General features: G+C 37.9%; 1 long non-coding RNA gene across 2 annotated transcripts in view; it reads left to right on the top strand.

The window, feature by feature from the left end:
* The first annotated feature begins 692 nt into the window (after nt 1-692).
* LOC129528393 (uncharacterized) overlaps nt 693-20,453 on the top strand; it is a 35,942-nt gene continuing 16,181 nt past the window's right edge. For both annotated transcript variants that reach the window (XR_008673668.1, XR_010131232.1), the window contains exon 1: nt 693-807. This is a non-coding gene — a long non-coding RNA (uncharacterized lncRNA). The remainder of the gene's footprint in view (nt 808-20,453) is intronic.

Below are 20,453 nucleotides of genomic sequence, written 5' to 3'. Positions count from 1 at the left end.
CCAGGCAACAGGATGAGAAACAGGGAATAGTTCACAAGGTGGGTAAGCTCCGAGCCCTGTCTTGAGAGATGACTAGAAATTAGCCATAGTAAGATTCTAGGCAGAGGAAACAGCATAAGAAAAACAACAGAATATGTAGAAGTGTGTGTGTGTGTGTGTGTTTGTGTTTACATGCCTGGGAATCCCAGCTCTCACCCTCCTTCTGAAGTTAGTGCAACCAGTCATGTACACTGCCCTGATGTGAATAACTTTAAACTCAACATGTTCTCTGTACCAGGGGTTTTGCACTCTATGCCTAGTCTCCAGCAATAGAATCAAAAGTCTTTGTTCTCTAACAAGGGAATCTCGGATACCCATATCAGGTGGAGGTCATATATGTTTAGTGGAGAATTACAATAGTCCTTATAAAGTTACCTCCTCTATAAACAAGAAGGCCCTGCCTTTGTTTTGGCAATATTGCAAGCTTCCAAGATGGCACACAGCTCGGAGGCTGCTTCCTGCCACAGAGAGAGCATCCAGTACTCACCGACCATGTGGCTTCTCTCCTGCCCTGGCCAGGCTCCAGGCTATTTCCCTCTGTGAGACATGCTGCTCGTGACATAACTGGGTCATGCTACAACCACAATGTGATGCTTCTGGGGAACAAGCCAATTTCCTGCCTTCCCTAGCCCATTCGCTGCTCAATGGGTCAGTCAGCGGTATGGAAAGTGGCAAGAAGCACACCCAAGCAACAATGACGGTAAGGGATACCGTGGCAAACCCCGATTTCAATCCCTCTCAGATGTCCATGGCCCTCAGGACCAAAAGGTAATTAATTATCATTGGCCATTTTTTTTTTCTCATGAAATAATATTACCCTCCAAGTTGTTTTGCAAGGAAACAGCTACAACCTGGGTTAGTAGCAACACAGGACAGAACACAGCTCTATACATTGGAGATCAGAGTTCTTGTACTTCAGGAGAGCTGAAGCACTAGAATTGTGCTTCGCTTCGGAGAAGCCACAAATATCTGCCGCTGTGGTTCTTCCTCAGGCGAATAACGATGCCTGTTCTTCCTAGGCTGCAGGGACTACTACTATCAAAGAGATTAAGGCATTCTCAAAAACTTTAAAAAGCTAAATAATGCTAAATTAAGCTAGGAAGTTGTTCATACTGAGAATTTGTCGAGACGAGTGAGAGCAAGCAGGCTATTTTTGTAGGCAGGTGGGTCAATTGCAGCTGTCACATTTTCCATCCATGCAAGATATGCTGCCTAATTTAGAAGGAAGTCTGGAATTAGAGTTCAGTACACTCCACCTAATACTAAATATTCTTTGAGAACCTATCATGCACAATGTACTGTGCTATATGTTTTAATTTTAGTGATTTGTCCAAGGTCAGAGGGCTGGTTAGTGTAGGGCTAAGCTAGCTGCCCTTGCTCCCAGCTGTGTTATCCATCATCCCATTTCCATCATGTGTTCTGGAGCAACTATTTTCAATTGGGCAAATAACATGGACTTTATCTGTGTTATGTTTACAATGGTTTAATTGGAACCTCCAAATAAAGCACACCAGTTTTTCCGGAAATAGTTTATTAAATTTCACTTAATTTAAGGACGGGAAAATATATTAGTGGCACCAAGATTTTTCCAAACAGAAAAAGAAAATCTGGGAAATGCAACTGGATTCCTAAGGAAAAGCAGCAGGAGTAAGAACAGCACACAATGCCAACACACCCATACACACACACACACACAACCACATAAATAATTCCGCAATTATTGGCAGCTCCAAATTCACTGGCTGTCATCCTAAAAGAAAAGGAAGTCAAACCAGAGGTCCAACAACATGAACCAAATGATCATCTGCCACTCATCTCAATCAGTGCTGCCCATTAGTGAGGGAAGTTCTCACTAAGCTGTATCCACCCTGCTGTAGCCCTAACCACACAGAAATAAAGAAAGGGAAAGAAATTTGGCTCTTGTCACAGAGTATGTCATGATGATTTATCAACCTGAAATATAGTTTAATCTGCATAAAAATGGAGTCTTGCAGACTGACTGGGATTAATAGGCTTCAGCTCTAATTCCTTCTGGTGGTCTCATTTAAATACGCCATTCATCACCATGACCTCTTTTGATAATAGCCTTACTATAATATTTAATTTCACATTAATTCTGTTGTAACTTAGCCTATGTTCATTTGCAGAAAATCATTAAAGAATCAGCTCTGCCCCCAACCCCTACCTTTATCAACATCCTCATGAATGCCAAAACAATTGAAAATGGTCAATTCCCATATTTGCTAAATGCACTGGTCAAGAATCATATGTGTTTGGATAGAATAGGGCATAAGGAAAAGTAGACATTAACAAAGAATCTTTACCTAGACAGTGAGGTAATACATTTATTTTGAGCCAATTAAGACATAAAATATGTCTCCATGGAAGAAATTCAGTTTAACAGGTCAATTGACACACATTATTTGATTTCTATTTGTGCTAGGGTCTGGCAAAATCATCTATGTGACTCTTGCTTCTTAGCCAGAACATTTCTGGTCCTGAGGGACATAATGGATTCTAATAAATTCAGTTCAATTCATTACAATATTATGTGTTTACACAGCATGTATTGTTGCCCTCTCTAGGTTATGAAGTTAGCATATAGCCATCCTCAGGAGGCTTAAGTATACTTTGTGGATAAAGGATTGTTTATGCCATAACTGGGTCATGTCATAACTAAAACTAGTGTTTTGATCAGCTTGGCCAGGAGTGGGATGTAAGCCTTTAAGTCACTCTGAGCAGCCAGCAGCGCACTGAGGTGAAAGTGGCAGGAATATATAGTTCACACCTAGAGCTGTATAGACAGTCAGAAAAACCAGAGACTGCTGCATCTGGAAAATCTTTATATTAAGTTTAAAACTAGCCTTCCAGGCAAGAATAACCTAGGGACAGAGAATTTTCTCTCTCCCATAAAGAGCCCAAGACATTCTTACTAGATCAATCTCACAGGGGATTCACAATGGACACCTGAAGGTGATGTAAAAGCTCTCTGCTAAATGAACTAATGTGTCTCAGGTGTTCTGGGCTGGCAGCAGCTGCGAAGATGGTCGCAGCATTCATTTTAGATATAAGAGACATTCACCATTGTTCTTCAGCGTGTTATTTCCCCTCTTCCTACAGCTACATCTCCTTCAATAATACGCATATATGATTGATAATGAAAGTGCCTTCTTTTTAGAATTTAAAGATGATATTAAAGATTATTTAATTCAATTCTAAGAAGCATTACTACCTATAAAGATCAAATAACTTGCTAATAGTTGCAGATAGAAGAGTTGGGCAGTGACAGGACCCAGGCCAGGGTCCGCATCTCTTGATTATTGGCCCATTGCTGCTTCCACCTCCCATGCACTCATATACTACTTCAACCATCTGTCACTATGAGTGGCCATTTGGATCAGAGCTCTGTTAAGGAGTGAGCTAGATGAGCAGCTGTCTGGGGGCCAATTTATATGGTACATTAAAATAAGTTCCTCCTCATCTTAACTATTTCAATAATATCATTTTGAAAGGGCATCAAATTACTAGTCTACCAAGGGTACCCACAACTCTAATCCTTTTAACTGATGTAAAAGAAAGTTATTCTTTATAACCCAGTAGCTAAAGATGAAAAATAATGCTTACCAGGAATCATACACAATCAGAAACAAGAAGTTTTCCCTGGGCTCATAAGCTGAGCCCAGGTCACAGAAATAGATCCCATCAAAATCACGACGATCTTTACGTTGCCCAATTTCATTTTCAATTCTCAGTTCTCATCTTACGTAACTTCTCTGTAGTGTTTGTCACAGTGCTTCATTCCTTCTTTCTGGAAAAACTTTCTTCACTTGGTTTCTAAGACATCACTCCCTCATGGTTTGCCTAATGTTATATAGACTGCTCCTCAACTTCCTCAGTTGATTGCTCCTAAATTTTCCAATCTCTAAATGTGGGAGAGTCCCATGGCTCAGTCCTTGGACTTCTTTAGTCTCTACCTACACTAACTGCCTAGGCAATCTCATTCAGTCAAGTGGCTACAAAAAACTACATAGATCCCCCAGAAGTCCTAGATTGATAGTTTTAGTTATTAATTTATTTCTTTTCTTCAAGTCTGTTCTTAAATGTTACAGTGACAAAGAAGTCTTCTCTTATAATCCTATATAAAATAGCATCTTGCCCAACTCTGCCTGTCCTCTTTATTTACCTTACCCTCCAAATTACAGACATATCCAACAACACACGGGACAGCCTTATTTGGATGTCTAATAGGCAGTTCAAACTTAACACATCTAAATCCTAACTCTTGACATCCCCCTCTTAAGGCCTGGTTTTCATCAGTTATACCCTTGTCAGTAAATCACAATTCCATTCTTTTCAGTTTTCTCAGTCCAAAATTATTTTTAATCATGTTAATCTCCAAGTCATTCTTACACCCAATCTGTCAATATCTTTGGCCCCAACCCAAAATACATCCAGAATCTCCATAGTACACCAACTCCAGCCACCATTGTCCCTCAGCTGGGCTAATTCAGTAGTTTCCCAACTAGTCTTTATTTCCAACCTTGTCCCTCACCATCTGTTCTTTACATTGTAGCTAGAGTTACAGTTTTAAATGAAGATCATCTCACTCTTCTGCTCAAAAACATCTGATGATTCCTCAAGTCATTCAAAGCAAAAGCCAAAGTTCTGACAAAACCCTCAAGGACTTTACGTGACCTTTCTCCACTACCTCAATGATTGTCTGAACCTTTGCAGAAGTGCATCTGAGGCAGAAAAGACAGCATGCATAGGTGAAAGGGAAAGCACCAAGTATGTGGGATGTAAACTACACAGTACTAGTCATTGAGCCCCACACAAGTCCATTTTATAAGCTAAAGAATTTAAACTCTGAAAATGACAGCTAATTTTTGGAAGACTAAAACTGGTAAATGAATAGGGACTTCATAGTAACTCATCATAATGCCACTTTTATTCCTGAAAACAAGAGCACATCTCAGAAATAACTTAAATCTTCAAATGCTTTTAAATGAAGCCATCCTCAGGGCACTAGGAAATCACCAAGATGGATGAGAGTTTCCATTCCAGATTTTCAGCATGGCATGAAAAGTCACAGAAATGCAAGAGCAGACATTTAGATTTGAACTGTATTAATGTACTCTGCAGTAAATTTTAATGCTACTCTTGTTTTTATTTATTCTTGATTTGAGGAATTTCTTATAATATAATTGTTTAACTTCATCAAAAATTATCTAATTTCCATAGAGGTCCTAGGATGCACAGAAACTCATAGTCTTCAGGCAAGGTACTATCTTAGAAAGTTTATGACACCTAAAAAAACAAACAAGAATTAGTGATGTTACTTCTGACCATTCACCCTCCATAGAAGTCATCTTATATTATAATAAAATAGATCTTATCCATTCATATTCACTTCAAGTTCATCTTGAATTTGGAGAAATGAAGTCTCATCAGCTGTCATAATTATTATCTAGTCATACTTGTACATGTTAGCTACCCAAAGCAGAGGATGATAACATATTGACTTGCATTGTGCATGTACTATTACATTTATTATCAAATTTAATCACCCTCACCACCATGTAAGACATTAGTTATCGTTTCATTTTATAGATGAGGGATCAGGACTCAGAATGTTGAAGTTTCACACCAAAAGGCAACCAGGAAGTGACAAGAGAGCCAGGATATATACTAATTTTCAATCTTGGAATAATTTCCACTGTGCATCTGTTGGCAGAAGGGCTTTTATCTGTTCTCTAACCCATCATTCTCATTTTATACAATTTGTAATTATAAGTCCATTCTTAGGAAGGCAAACACATTCAATTATGTTTTACACTAATGCACTTCAGTTAAATGAGCATTTATTTTTAGTGAAAAAGTTAAATATCTGCAAATGATCAGATACTTAACAGTCATAAGAAAAGTTGCTTCTTGACTAATTATTTGACTAAATTAAATTTTTTAAGTTATTTTCACACCACTTTGGGGTCTAAGCATAAAACCAGCTTAATATGTCTTCAGGAACTTACTATCAATGTGGAAAAGACCCAGAGTGTAGTTTCTGTCGCCAATGTCTGAGGAGCCCTCCACATACTAAAGAGCAAAAATACTAAATACTGCTCCACATGCTAAAGAGCAAAATCCCCACCCATCTGACAGATACCCTCTTATCAAAACTTCTCTGTGGCCAGTAAGTTAAATGGTCATAATTCCATTATGACAACTGGAATTTTTTAATTAATTTAGCTAAATCAGCTTTTATAATCTTTTAAGCACTTTAAAGCCTTTAAGAGAAACTGATATACGAAGTTATAAAACATTTAATTAAGTTTTCAATCCATGTTTAAATATTTGGAGAAATTTATGTTCAAAATTTTTTAGTTTATTAATTGTGTAAGTGGATGAAAATATTTCCAAAACTATTGTTTAAAGATTGCACATAATGGTACATCCCTCTAACATGTTTCAAGCTATACCCCCATAAAAGCACAACAATGTGTTTAAAAACAATTTCCAAATTTCATAATTGGTCTACATCAAGAAATAAAAAAGAAAGAGATTTACTCTAAAAGAAGAAAAAGAAGAAGTTGGCTATGATTCCCACTTCATGGCATAAACATAGGGTCAACACAGACATTCTGTAATAGTAAAAAAAACCTTGGATAATCTAAACCAACACATAACATTGCTTATGTATCACTTTTATATAGATGCTGCAGACATTTAATTATAATTATGACTCTGAAATTGTTTACTAACATACTTATTTATCTCTGCTGATCTCCTCAGAAAAATGTGATTTTTCCTTCTTTCATTCCTTACATATGAGATTTCAAGTCCTGGTTACCTGTGGAACAGTATCGTTTCTGTTACAAAACCCTCCACTTCTCTAATCACTGGGGCTCTAAATTCCAAAATAATCTTTAACTCTTTTTTCTTCAACTATCATGGTAGATACCACATCTGGTCTTTCATTCATTCCTTCCTACATTTGGTTCCATTCACAATGTCATCACCCAATTTCAGATCTATATCATTCCATGCTTTCTTAGTTCAACCAAATGTCATTCGGCTGCCTTATCTTCTACCTTTTCTTCATACACTTCATCGTATGTGACATCACAGTAGATTATCCCTTAATACAATTTTATACTTACCATTCCATGTTCAAAATAATGATCCTTCTTTCCTACCACATTCAACTACATCCACCAGGTTTACCTACTCAGTTTATCCATAGAGAAATATTGTCTTCTCTTCATCATCTTTACTTTCCTTATTTATATCTCTTCCTCAATGTATACTGAGATATATGAATTTCTGCAGGTATACCTTTACTCAATTCATCTCAGTCTGCCTAGTCACTTGCCCCATGTGCATTGTAACCCCCATAGCTGAAGCCATTCAGCCCTCTCAGGAATAGAACTTTAAGTCCAGACCACAAGGCAGTTAAAACATAGGACTTGTAGATCTGCATTTCCAAAGTGATTTAGTTGCATGCTAATTCTGTGAGTGGTTAATAGGCATATCATACACGCATGCACACACACACACACAAACACACACACGAGAACCACGGTTAAAGATGAGTTTGGGAAATACTGCATTAACCAAAACCAAAAAGTCATCTTTGTCTTTTCTGTAAAATTGAATATGCCACCGTACAATGTATTGTCTAGGACCGTACTATGCTGGCACACAAAGTAGGGAGTATGTGGAAATTACAAACCTGATGAATGTTCTTCTCATAATTTATCCCTAACAATGGTGTCTTTCTCATTACTTGGAACATTTTTATACTTACTGTGAAACCTGAATGCACCCTTGCTTCTTTGGAACTGGGCCCCAGCCTTATTCTCATACCCACTTTCAAAAACAAGAGTCCTGCTGGGAACACCATTAATTCTGGTTGTGTCCATGCTACAAGCTCCTCAAACTGATGGATACTCACTATTTATCTATGGAGACTTTCTTTTAATATTTACTGTTGGGACTCTGACCAAGTTTGGTTCAGATTTATCACTACACCCCTCTATACTTTTACCTCTATTTTAGAAAATCCCAATCATTCACTTTACAAATTTAAAGTATTGATTGCAAAAATACCTGGGTAACAGTCTATGGGTTTCTTAGTTTTAACCATCTCTATTTTTAGAAAATCAGATCAAGTGTATACCCTATTCATAAAGGGCAGATAATCTCCTTTTGAACATAAAAGAATTTGCTCATTAATCACACCAGACAGTTAGAAAAGATTATATCAGTGGTCTCTTACAGCTCTGACAAGGAGATTCTATAAATTGCCAATTCCGGTTGCATGTTATTAGCTATTTTTGCAATGTGGGATCTCAGTGGGTCCTAAGATATGAATCTCATGGCCTGGGTAGTTCTATCTTTCCTAGGCCATGTGACTCCATAAATCCTCACATTAAAAAATGATAATAACTTTAATAATAAAAGAAAGCTCTGTGGAAGGTAGGCATTTAAAATGAGAAAAAATCAATAGCCATGACTTTGAAAAAAAAAACAAACAGCAACAACAAAGAATTGCATGACAAATCAAGTTACCAATATCCATCGAGTCTTTAGCTTATGGACAGAAAGGAGGCAGAGCAGGAGGCCTTTCAACCAAATATGAAATGCATACAGGCTTTCAGAGAGGAGACCAGAGATGTGGCTCTCCATTAGGAAAAATAAAGCTGGACAGTTAGGATGGGGTCGGATTTTAGAGGCAGGAAAATTTCATTTCTTAATTTCCTTTTCTTTTTATCCTTAAAAACTCCTTGTGCTTGGAAAATAAATTCTGTCACCACAGGCAACATTTTCATCCCGAGTCAGAGCTCTTTTGCAAGCCCAAATGCTCGCTGCCATCCGTTCACATCTATAACATTGAACTTTAATGCCTCTGTCCCTGAAGAGGTGCTGAACACATTTCAATGCAGCAGCAGCGGACATGGCCTGAAGAACTAGCTGCTTGGCAGCCAATCATCAGGTGACCTTTCCTATTGACACTGTCTGCAGGGCTGCTTGACCACATAGGCAGGAATAAATCTCTTCCTGAGCTAGCCTCAGATGGGAGATGGGAAATTGCACACCCATTCAGCAACATCAGATTTATTAAAGAGAAGGACTGTCCATGGCAAAGTGAGCAGAAACCATGAAAATAGATCCAGAGAGCTGATCTGCCGTGCTGTGAAAGCTACATGTACTGCATTCAGTTGTGGCCACTAAGTTTATACTGAAAGTTCGCCAGAAATCAAAAGTGGAGTCTGGGTGAATGAGCTTCCGGCTGTCCTCCTTCCTCCCCGTGGTGATCCAGGTGGTCACTTTCCCTCTGCCATACAGCTGCCCTGTTTTTCGAGCTACAAGCCAGACTGGGGTAAAATTGAAAGTCAAAAAACTTCATTCCCCAACCCTTTGATTTTACCCTCTGGCCTTTCACAATGGTTTGGCATAACTTGCATTAAGTTTGAATTAAATTAAAAATTGATTTATCACTTATTTGTGGTTGACTTCAGGTGAAATATTATTTGGGAATTATGATGAGGTATAAGCTTTAAAAATGCTATAGATTAGTGAATTTTAAATATTGTAAACTGCATAGTTTGTTTAAGAAACATAAAGGAATCCCAATATAGAAGACAAATGAGACAATAGTTTCACCACTTAAAGAGGATTAAAGCCAAAAAGGCTGTAGTTTCTACTTTCCAAAGCAGGCTCAGGGGCAGATGTGTGCAATCCTGGATTTCTGAGGATGACCATTAAAAAGCTCTGCTCTGTGTAGAGAAGCTACTATAAATGTGTGTTCTCATCATCAGGATAAAAAAGGCTAGTTCTTGGTGAAGACAAGTAGAGATGTCAATTATCCAAAAAATCTTTGTTTATCTATGCAATACATTCAGTACTTTTGAAAGAATAGTTGCCTCCCTAGTTCACAGCTAGCTTGAATTTTTATACTTCATAACTGTAACAAGTAACTTAACCTCCTAAATTTACTTTGGGCTCATTAATTCTTACAGCCTCATTGTGAGGATTAAATAGAACAGCATAAGAAAAATACCTGGAACAATGCATAGCCTAGATTTATCTCATACCCTTACCCACCTCCCAGCCAAGGCCATGGTTTTCAATGCATTTATAATTCAGGATAATGGAAGTAAAGAACAAACAAGCAAGAATGGATCAGGCTATTCAGTGCCATAATAGAAATATATGTGAAGTGCTGTGGAAACTCTAATGCTCAAACAATTGCCTGTACTTGAATCCTAGAAAAGGCTTCAAAATGAGGGAGTCATCTAAATAGGTCTTAGAAGGTTGAGTTCACATACACTAGACATACAAAGGAGGCAAGTGGATATTCAAGGCAGAAAGAAGACTGTGAAAAAACCTTAGATGCAACAAAGTACATGAGGACTCAGTGTAGTCCCAGCACAGCGTGTAACTCATGAGAGCATGAGTCTTGTCTGTCTACATGTCCTAAAATTAAGCAACATCCCTGGTGCAAAGTTGGCTGATACGTAGAGATAAGACTGGAGCAATAATTTCAGTTTTTATTATTCTGCTCATCTTGGTAACAGTTCAGACTTTATTATACATGCACTAGGAACCACTGAGGACTTTTAGACCACAGTAGCATAATTAGAACCTGGTTTTGCAAAGAGAATCCTGGTTTTATTCAGGAAGACAAGTTCCAATTCAAACACCGATGCCAAGCCAATGATAAAGGAAGGTATTTTAAACAGTCTAGCAAATTATGATAATATAATCATAGATAGAATTTATTTTAATATGTGCTAGGCACTTTTCTAAGCATATTATTGCATTATTTCACCTAATCTGCATCGTAAACCAATGAGAAAGAACTTACTATCATCTCCACTTTAGAGGTGAGGAAACGAGACATTGAGAGGTAAGGCAACTTACTAAGGTCTAGAACTGCTTAGCAGTGGAATCTACCTATGAATGCAGAAGGTTCAACTGATGATGAAGATTTGAACTAAAATCAATGGGATTTGATGACATTGAACAAGAAAGTGGCCAGAGTAAATAAGAAGGTTTCTAGTTCTGAAGAGCGATAGATTATGATGCCATTAAGTAGAAGGAACAGTTTAGGAGGATGAATGTATGTACTGAGAAACTGAAGACAAATGGCCAGGATTGGGTGTGGAAAGTCAATAATTTAATACAAAAACTCCTTCAGAGGTTGGCAGAGTAGGATGGCTGAATAGAAGCCTTCACTGATTGTCTTCCCTGTGGTAACACCAAATTTAACAACTACACCAAAAAGGCACCTTCATAAGAACCAAAAATCAGGTGAGCAATCACAGTACCTAGTTTTTACTTTATATTGCAGAAAGAGAAACTGAAGAGGGTAGGACAGACAGCCTTGAATAGCTGACACCACCCCTCTTCTGTTCCCCTACTCGGACCTAGAAGCAGCAGCAGTCACATGATGCAGAGAATCTGTTCACTTGGGGGAAGGAGAATGCAGCAATTGTGAGCCCCTGTATTGAAGTCAGCGCTGCCCTGTCACAGTGGAAAGTAAAACCAGGCTAAACTCAGCTGTTGCTCATCCATAGAGGGAACATTTAGACCAGCCTTAGCCAAAGGGAATTGCCCATTGCTCATCCCAGTTGTCAGAACTTGAGTTTTGGCAAGCCTTGCAACTGCAGGCTAAAGTGCTCTGGGGTGCTAAATAAACTTGAAAGGCAGTTTAGGCCACAAGGACCACAATTCCTAGGCAAGTCCGAGTGCTGTGTTGGACACAGAATCAGTGGATGTAGGGGCACACATCCTACTGAGACATCAGCTGGGAGGCTGTGCTTGTACTACCCCTCCCCCAAACTTTGGCAGTGCAGTTTGCAGCAATGAAAGTGACTCTTTCCTTCTGCTTAAAAAGAGGAGAAGGATAATAAAGGGGAATGTGTCTTGCATACTGGATAGAAGCTCAGTTACAGTAGAATAGGGAACTGGGCAGAGTTCTGAAGCTTCCATTTCAGGCCCCAGCCCCTGGAAAACATATATACATACATGGTGGGCCAGAAGAGAGCCCACTGCCTTGAAGGGAAGGACTCAGTCCTGGCAGGATTTATCCTGCTAACTTAAGAACTCTTGCTGCCTGCTAACTTAAGAACTCTTGGCCCCTGAAGAACCAGCAGCAATACACCATGGGCCTTGGGTGAGACTCGGAGACATGCTGGCTTCATGTGAGACCCAACACATTCCCAGTTGTAGCAGTTATGCTGAGAGACTACTTCTGCTTGAAAAAAGCAGGAAAAGTAAAGGGGACTTTCTCTTTCACCTTAGGTGCCAGCTTGGCCACAGAGGAGTGGAATACCAAATAGGATTTTGGGGTCCCCAATTCCAGGACTAGGCTCTTGGGTAGCATTTCTTGACCTGGTGTGGGTGAGAGGGGAGCCTACTGCCCTGAAAGGTGAGTTCCAGATTTAGAAGCATTAACCACAAGCTGACCGAAGAGCCCTTGGGCCTTAAGTAAACATCAGCAATAGGCTGGCAGTATTCCCCATGGGTTTGTGATGGTGGTAGCCATAGGAAGAGGCTCCTCTGACTGTGAAAAGAGGAAGGAAGAGTGGGAAGGACTTTGTCTTGTGGTTTGAGCATCAGATTAATAACAGTAAAATAGAGCACCAGATAGATTTCCAGGTTTTTGACTCCAGTCCCTGACTCTTGGATGGTATCTTTGGACCCACCTGAGGCTGCGTGGAGCTTACCATCCTAAAGGGAAGCATACAAGCCTGTCTGCCTTTGCCACCTGCTGATTGTATAGCCTTAGGGCCTTGACCAAACATAGATGGTAGCCATGTAGTGAATACAGCATGCCTTGGATGAGACCTAGTGCTGTGCTGGCTTCAGGTCTGACCTAGTGTAGTCCCAGTGATGGTGGCCACAATGTTGTTTGTGTCATCCTACACCCAGCTCCAGGCATCTCAGCACAGAGAGAGAGTGTGTTTGGAAGAAAGTAAGGGAAGATAACAAGAGTCTCTGCCTCATAATTCAGATAATTCTTCTGGCTCTTATCTAAAACCACTAAGATGGTACCTCTATAAGTCTACAAGAACCACAATGTTACTGGGCTCGGAGTGCCCCCTAATGCAGGTACTGCTTATATAACAACACCCAAGTCCCATTGAATACCCAGAGAGCATCCCAATAAAAACAGGTATAAATAAGCCCAGACTGTGAAGACTATAATAAATATCTAACTCTTCAGTGCCCAAACACTAAAGAACATCCACAAGCATCAAGATCATCCAGAAAATCATGACCTCACAAAATGAACTAAACAAGGCACCAGGGACCAATCCGGGACGGATATGTGACCTTTCAAACAAAAAATTCAAATTAGAAAAAGTAGACATCAATAACATGAGGAATTTTGAAAACTATGCAAACTTATGGAAATTAAACAATATGCTCTTAAATGTCCAGTGGGTCACTGAAGACAATAAGAAGAAAATGTAAAAGTTTCTTGAAACAAATGATAATGGGAACACAACATACCCAAACCTATTGGATACAGTGAAACCTATACTGAGAGGGAAGTTTATAACAATAAGAGCCTATATCAAAAAAGCAGAAAAACTTTAAATAATTAAGCTAACAACATATCTTACAGAACTAGAAAAGCAAGAGCAACTCAAACACGAAATTAGTAGAAGAATAGAAATAATAAAAATCAGAGCAGAAATAAATAAAATGGAAATGGAAAAAAACACAAAAGATGAAGGTAACATTAAGTTGGTTTTTTGAAAAGATAAACAAAACTGGCAAACCTTTAGCCACACTAAGAAAAAGAAAAAGAGAAGACCCAAATAAATAAAATCAGAGATTAAAAAGGAAAACGTTGCAAACAATACCGCAGAAATTCAAATGATCATTAATGGCTATTACAAGCAACCATATGCCAATAAGTTGGTATATCTAGAAGAAATTGATAAATTCCCAGACACATCCAACCTACCAAGATTTAACCCTGAAAAAAAAATCCAAAACCTGAACAGACAAATAACAATAATGAGATTGAATCCATGATAAGAAGTTTCCCAGGAAATAAAAGCCTGGGACCTAATGGCTTCACTGGCTGACTTTTACCAAATATTTAAAGAAGTAACATGGCCGGGTGCAGTGGCTTATGCCTGTAATCCCAGCATTTTGGGAGGCCAAGGCAGGCAGATCACGACGTCAAGAGTTCAAGACCAGCCTTACCAACATGGTGAAACCGCATCTCTACTAGAAATACAAAAATTAGCCAGGCGTGGTGGCATGAGCCTGTAATCCTAGCTACTCAGAAGGCTGAGGCAGGAGAATCAATCGAACCCGGGAGGTGGAGGTTACAGTGAGCTGAGATTGCGCCACTGCATTCTAGCCTGGGTGACAGAGCGGGACACCATCTCAAAAAAAAAAAAAAAAAAAAAAAAAAGAAAGAAAAGAAAAGAAAAAGAAGACGAAGAAGAACCGATATTATTTCTACTCAAACTACCCTGAAAAACGAGGAGAGGGGAATATTTACAAACTTATCCTACAAGGTCAAAATTACCTTTACACCAAAACCAGAAAAAGACACATCAAAAAAAAAACCTACCAGCTTATATCTCTGATGAATATTAATGCAAAAATCCTCAACAAAATACTAGCAAACTGAATGCAACAACACATTCAAAAGATCATTCATCATGACCAAGTGGGATTTATCCCAGGGAGGCAAGGATGGTTCAGCATACTCAAATAAATCAATGTGACACATCATATAAACAGAATGAAGTACAAAAACCACATGTTCATTTCAACTGAATCTGAAAATTTGATAAAATTAATATCCTTTTATAATAAAAACCCTTAAAAAACTGGGTATAGAAAAAACATACCTCAACATAATAAAAACCATATACAACAGACCCATAACTAGTATCATACTGAATGAGGTAAGACTGAAAACCTTTCCTCAAAGATCTGGAACTTGACAAGGATGCCCACTGTCACCACTGTTATTCATCATAGTACTGGATGTCCTAGCTAGAGCAATCAGACAAGAGAATAAATAAAAGTTATCCAAATTGGATAGGAAGAAATCAAACTATCCTTGTTTGCAGATGATACAATCTTTTTTGTTGTTCAATTTTTTTTTTTTTTTTTTTTTTTTTTGAGGCAGAGTCTTGCTCTGTCGCCCAGGCTGGAGTGCAGTGGCGCGATCTCGGCTCACTGCAAGCTCCAACTCCCGGGTTCATGCCATTCTCCTGCCTCAGCCTCCTGAGTAGCTGGGACTTCAGGTGCCCGCCACCGCGCCTGGCTAATTTTTTGCATTTTTAGTAGATAGGTTTTCACCATGTTAGCCAGGATGGTCTCAATCTCCTGACCTTGTGATCTGCCTGCCTCGGCCTCCCAAAGTGCTGGGATTACAAGCGTGAGCCACCACGACTGGCCAGTTTTTTTTGTTTTTTGTTTTTTGTTTTTGAGGCAGGGTCTTGCTCTGTTGCTCAGGCTGGAGTACAGGGGCACAATCTCAGCTCACTGCAACCTCTGCCATCCAGGCTCAAGCTATTCTCTTGCCTCAGCCTCCTGAGTAGTGGGGAATACAAGTGCATGCCACCACACCTGACTAATTTTTTGTACTTTTTTGTAGAGTTGGGGTTTCACCATGTTGCTCAGTCTGGTCTCAAACTCCTGGGCTCAAGCAATTTGCCTACCTCAGCCTCCCAAAGTTAGACGATACAGTCTTACATTTGGAAAAACCTAAAGACTCCACCATGAAACAATTGGAACTGATAATTTCAGTAAAGTTGCAGGATACGAAATCAGCATACAAAGATCAGTAGCATTTCTACATGCCAACAGCGAACAATCTGAAACAGAAATCAAGAAAGTAATCTCACTTACAATAGCTACAAATAAAATAAAATACCTAGAAATTAACTTAGCCAAAGAAGTGAAAGATCTCTACAATAAAAACTGTAAAATGTTGATGAAAGAAACACACACAAAAAAGAAAGATATTCTATGTTCATGGAATGGGAGAATAAATATTGTTAAAAGTCATACAATTCAAAGCAATCTACAGATTCAATGCAATCCCTATGAAAATACCAATGACATTCCTCACGAAATTTTTTTAAATCCTAAAATTCTTGTGAAACCACAAAAGACCCAGAATGGCCAAAGCTATCCTGAGCAAAAAGAACAAAACTGAAAGAATCACATTACCTAATTTCAAATTATGCTACAGAGCTATAGCAACCAAGACAACAAGGTACAAGCATAAAATTAGACACATAGACCAATGGGACAGAATAGAGAACCCAGAAACAAATCCATACACCTGCAGTGAACTCATTTTCAACAAAGGTGCCAAGAATATACATTGGGAAAAAGACAGTCTCTTTGGTAAATGATGCTGGAAAACTGGGTATCCACAGGCAGAAGAATGAAACTAGACCCTTATTTTTCTCCACATATAAAAATCAAATCAAAATGGATTAAAAACTTATATCTAAGATTTCAAACTATGGAACTCTTAAAAGAAAACATTGGGAAAACTCTCCAGGACATTGGACTGGGCAAATATTTCTTGAGTAATACCCCACAAGCACAGGCAACCAAAGCAAAAATGGACAAATGAGATCACACCAAGTTAAAAAGCTTCTGCACAGGAAAGAAAACAATCAACTAAGTGAAGAGACAACCCACAGAATAAGAGAAAATATTTGCAAACTACCCATCTGACAAGGGATTAATAACTAGAATAGGTAAGGAGCTTAAAAAAACTGTATAAGAAAAACACTAATAATCTTATTTTAAAATGGGCAAAAGATCTGAACAGACATTTCTCAAATGAAGACATACAAATGCCAAAAATGTATATGAAAATGTTCTCAACATCATTGATCATCAGATAAATGCAAATCAAAACTACAATGAAATATTTTCTCACTCCAGTTAAAATGGCTTTTATCCAACAGTCAGGCAATAACAAATGCTGGTGAGGATGTGGGGAAAAGGGAACCCTCGTATACTGTTGGTAAGACTGTAAATCAGTACATTCACTATGGAGAATGGTTAGGTAGCTCCTCAAAAAAGTAAAAATAGAGACCATATGATCCAGCAATCCCACTGCTAGATCTACCCAAAAGAAAAAAAAAATCAGTATATCAAAGAAATATCTACATTCTCATGTTTCTTGCAACACTATTCACAAGAGCCAAGATTTGGAAGTAACCTGTCCATTAACAAATAAATGGATAACCAAAATATGAGACATATACACAATGGAGTACTATTTACTCATAAAAATGAATGAGGTCCTGTCATTTGCAACAACATGGATGGAGCTGGAGATCATTATTTTAAGTCAAATAAGCCAGGCACGAAAAGACAAACTTCCCATGTTCTCACTTCTTTGTGGGAGCTAAAATTTAAAACAATTGAACTTATGCAGATAGAGAGTAGAAGGATGGTTACCAGAAGCTGGGAAGTGTAGTGGGGGTGTGGGGGCTGGGGGAAGTGGGGATGATTAATGGGTACAAAAAATAATTAGAAAGAATGAACAAGACTTAGTATTTGATAGCACAACAGGGTGACTATAGTCAATAACAATTTAATTGTACATCTTAAAATAACTAAAAGAGTATAATCGGGTTGTTTGTAACACAAAGCATAATTGCTTGTGGTGATGGGTGCCCCATTTACCCTGATGTGATTATTATGGATGGCATGCCTGTATCAAAATATCTCAAGTACCCCATAAATATATACCTGTACTGTGTACCCACGAAAATTAAAATTTAAAAAATTCTTCAGGTTTTTTATAATGCCAATTTTCCTATATAGGCAATTAAGAGTAATAAGATATATGTAGATATGTAGATGTTAGATAGATGACAGATGATAGCCAGATAGATAGATAGATAGATAGATAGATAGATAGATAGATAGATAAATAGATAGATAGATACTATCTTATCCGTAGAATCTATTTTAAAATAAACAGCAAAGTCCTTTTGAGTTTTGAATTTGGACATATGTCCTAGCCTTATGTCAAAAGTTAGATGGTTACTTTATTACTAGACTTGGTGTCTTCTGAATCTTTCAAAATTTAGAATCTAAAAGACATCCAGAAGTATGAGAATATATATAACTATAAAATATATCGGCCATGTGCCATGGCTCACGCCTGTAATCCCAACACTTTGGGAGGTTGAGGCAGGTGGATCATGAGGTCAGGAGATCAAGACCATCCTGGCAAACACAGTGAAATCCCATCTCTACTAAAAAATACAAAAAATTAGCCAGGCATGGTGGCACACACCTGTAGTCCCAGCTACTTGAGAGGCTGAGGCTGGAGAATAGCTTGAATCTGGGAGGCAGAGGTAGTGGTGAGCCAAGATTGCACCACTGCACTCCAGCCTGGGCAACAGAGCAAGACTCCATCTCAAATATATGGGTACAAAAAAATAATTAGAGAATGAACAAGACTTAGTATTTGATAGCACAACAGGGCAACTACAGTCAATAACAATTTAATTGTACGTCTTAAAATAACTAAAAGAGTATAATTGGGTTGTTTGTAACACAAAGCATAATTGCTTATGGTGATGGGTACCCCATTTACCATTATATATATATATATATAATATATATATATATATATATATGATCAGTAGATTTTTTTAAAAAGATGAAAAAACATTAAGACATTTAGAGAACATCTCAAACATACAAGATTTTAAAAGAGACATTTCAATTAGGGAAGGACTTTTGATATAATCTAGTACAATCCCTTCTTTTTTTGAATGAGTGACACAAATAAAAGAAAGATAATATAACTAGTTCAAGTTTTCCTTCACATTGTATGTCAGGTTCCTATCAGATTTAGTTACAGTAAGTAGAATTGCTGCAGTTAGACTGAAAATAATTTTCTTTTGACTTGTTTTAAAAAGCCACTGAGAATAAAAATCATCTGTAATTTTATTTATCAAATCATTGCATGCATCTTCCATACAAGTATATTGTAGGAAGAATACTTTTAGATAGAATATTGGAAAGGATTTGTGTGATCATTTGTGGAGCTTGAGCTCACAGCCATATAGGTCATATAATATCATTCCTTGAAAAGAGAGGTGGACAGGTACATCTTGATATACTCCACAGACAACATCTTTCCTACATTAATTATTTTGCCCAAACCTTGAATGGGCTTCCTCTGCTTTATTCAAATATTACTCCCAACAAATGTAAAATGCTAGAGCATTTGAAGTCTATTCCAAAAATTCTAGCATTTGATGCTATCCTGCCTTGTTTATAGACTTATCTCTTCTAGAAAGCAGGAAACTCCTGAAAAGCAAATAAAATATTTTTATTCCTCTGTTATTTACTACCTACTCAAGAACAGAAAACATGGTAGGAGCTCAAAATATTTATTGATATGACTTTCTTTAACATGATTTAGTCTACTTTACAGAACAAATTATGCAAAAGTATTTTGTAAAAGAAAAAGAAAAGGATTATTTGACTATTTCCAACAGTGACAGTGACAGGTCTACATTATTTTAAAACTTAACTTGTTAATTTTACTGCTTTAAAAGATATGCACAGTTAGTTAGGGTATGTCGGATTCATTCAATAATATATAGTTGGTGATTCTGTCTTATGATCACATTTTATTAAGAAGTCTTCTCTTCTTTTCATATCCAGACATGGCACTTCCATTTTTCTCTCCTTCTGTAAGCCACGTTGCTTATTTATATCCTGTGATCCTTGGAATATAACTCTGTGCTTGTATTTTTTCTTTCATTGTTTATTATAATAAGCATTCATAAAATATTATGTTGACATTCCAAGTTGCAGTTTGTGGCTACAAGAGGAACCGCTTTTAAATATAGATGACAATAAAGCCAAGAAAGTGATCTGGTAGGATGGTGGGTCGCTGAAATTCAAAGAACTATAAATTTTTATCAAAGAAGAACTTTTAGTGTGTTTGGGAAGGGGGTGGGTAGAATGTACATAGAACCTCAACTCCTGACATGAGCATGTTATCAGAGGTCATTTAGAACCAAATAAAGACATTTTATAAGTTCAGAAAATGTAAAGGTCTCAGCTTCACAGGATTTTTTTGTCTTCTGTGAAATTATCAGGAAGCTTGGTAAAACTCAGATAAAATAAATAACACAAAGTGACCTGTATTTTCACTACACTGCAGTATTTATTCATTCTTGGCTTTTAGACATGTAAACAAAAACTCAGCTGCTTTTTATAGACACAATGGAGGATTTCATTGGAACACAGTAGGAAGGACTTAAGACAAGAAAGCCAGGTTCAAGGGCTACTTATCATTCTGGTTTGTTCACTATTTCTATACTGATAGGGGCAGGAGGCAGAGAAATGCTAGGCAGACTGCGGCAGGT

The sequence above is a fragment of the Gorilla gorilla genome, chromosome 17 (assembly GCF_029281585.2).
Source record: "Gorilla gorilla gorilla isolate KB3781 chromosome 17, NHGRI_mGorGor1-v2.1_pri, whole genome shotgun sequence".
Classification (NCBI taxonomy): domain Eukaryota; kingdom Metazoa; phylum Chordata; class Mammalia; order Primates; family Hominidae; genus Gorilla; species Gorilla gorilla.
The sequence above is the reverse complement of the archived record's forward strand: the minus strand, read 5'-3'. Positions and strand labels throughout refer to the sequence as shown.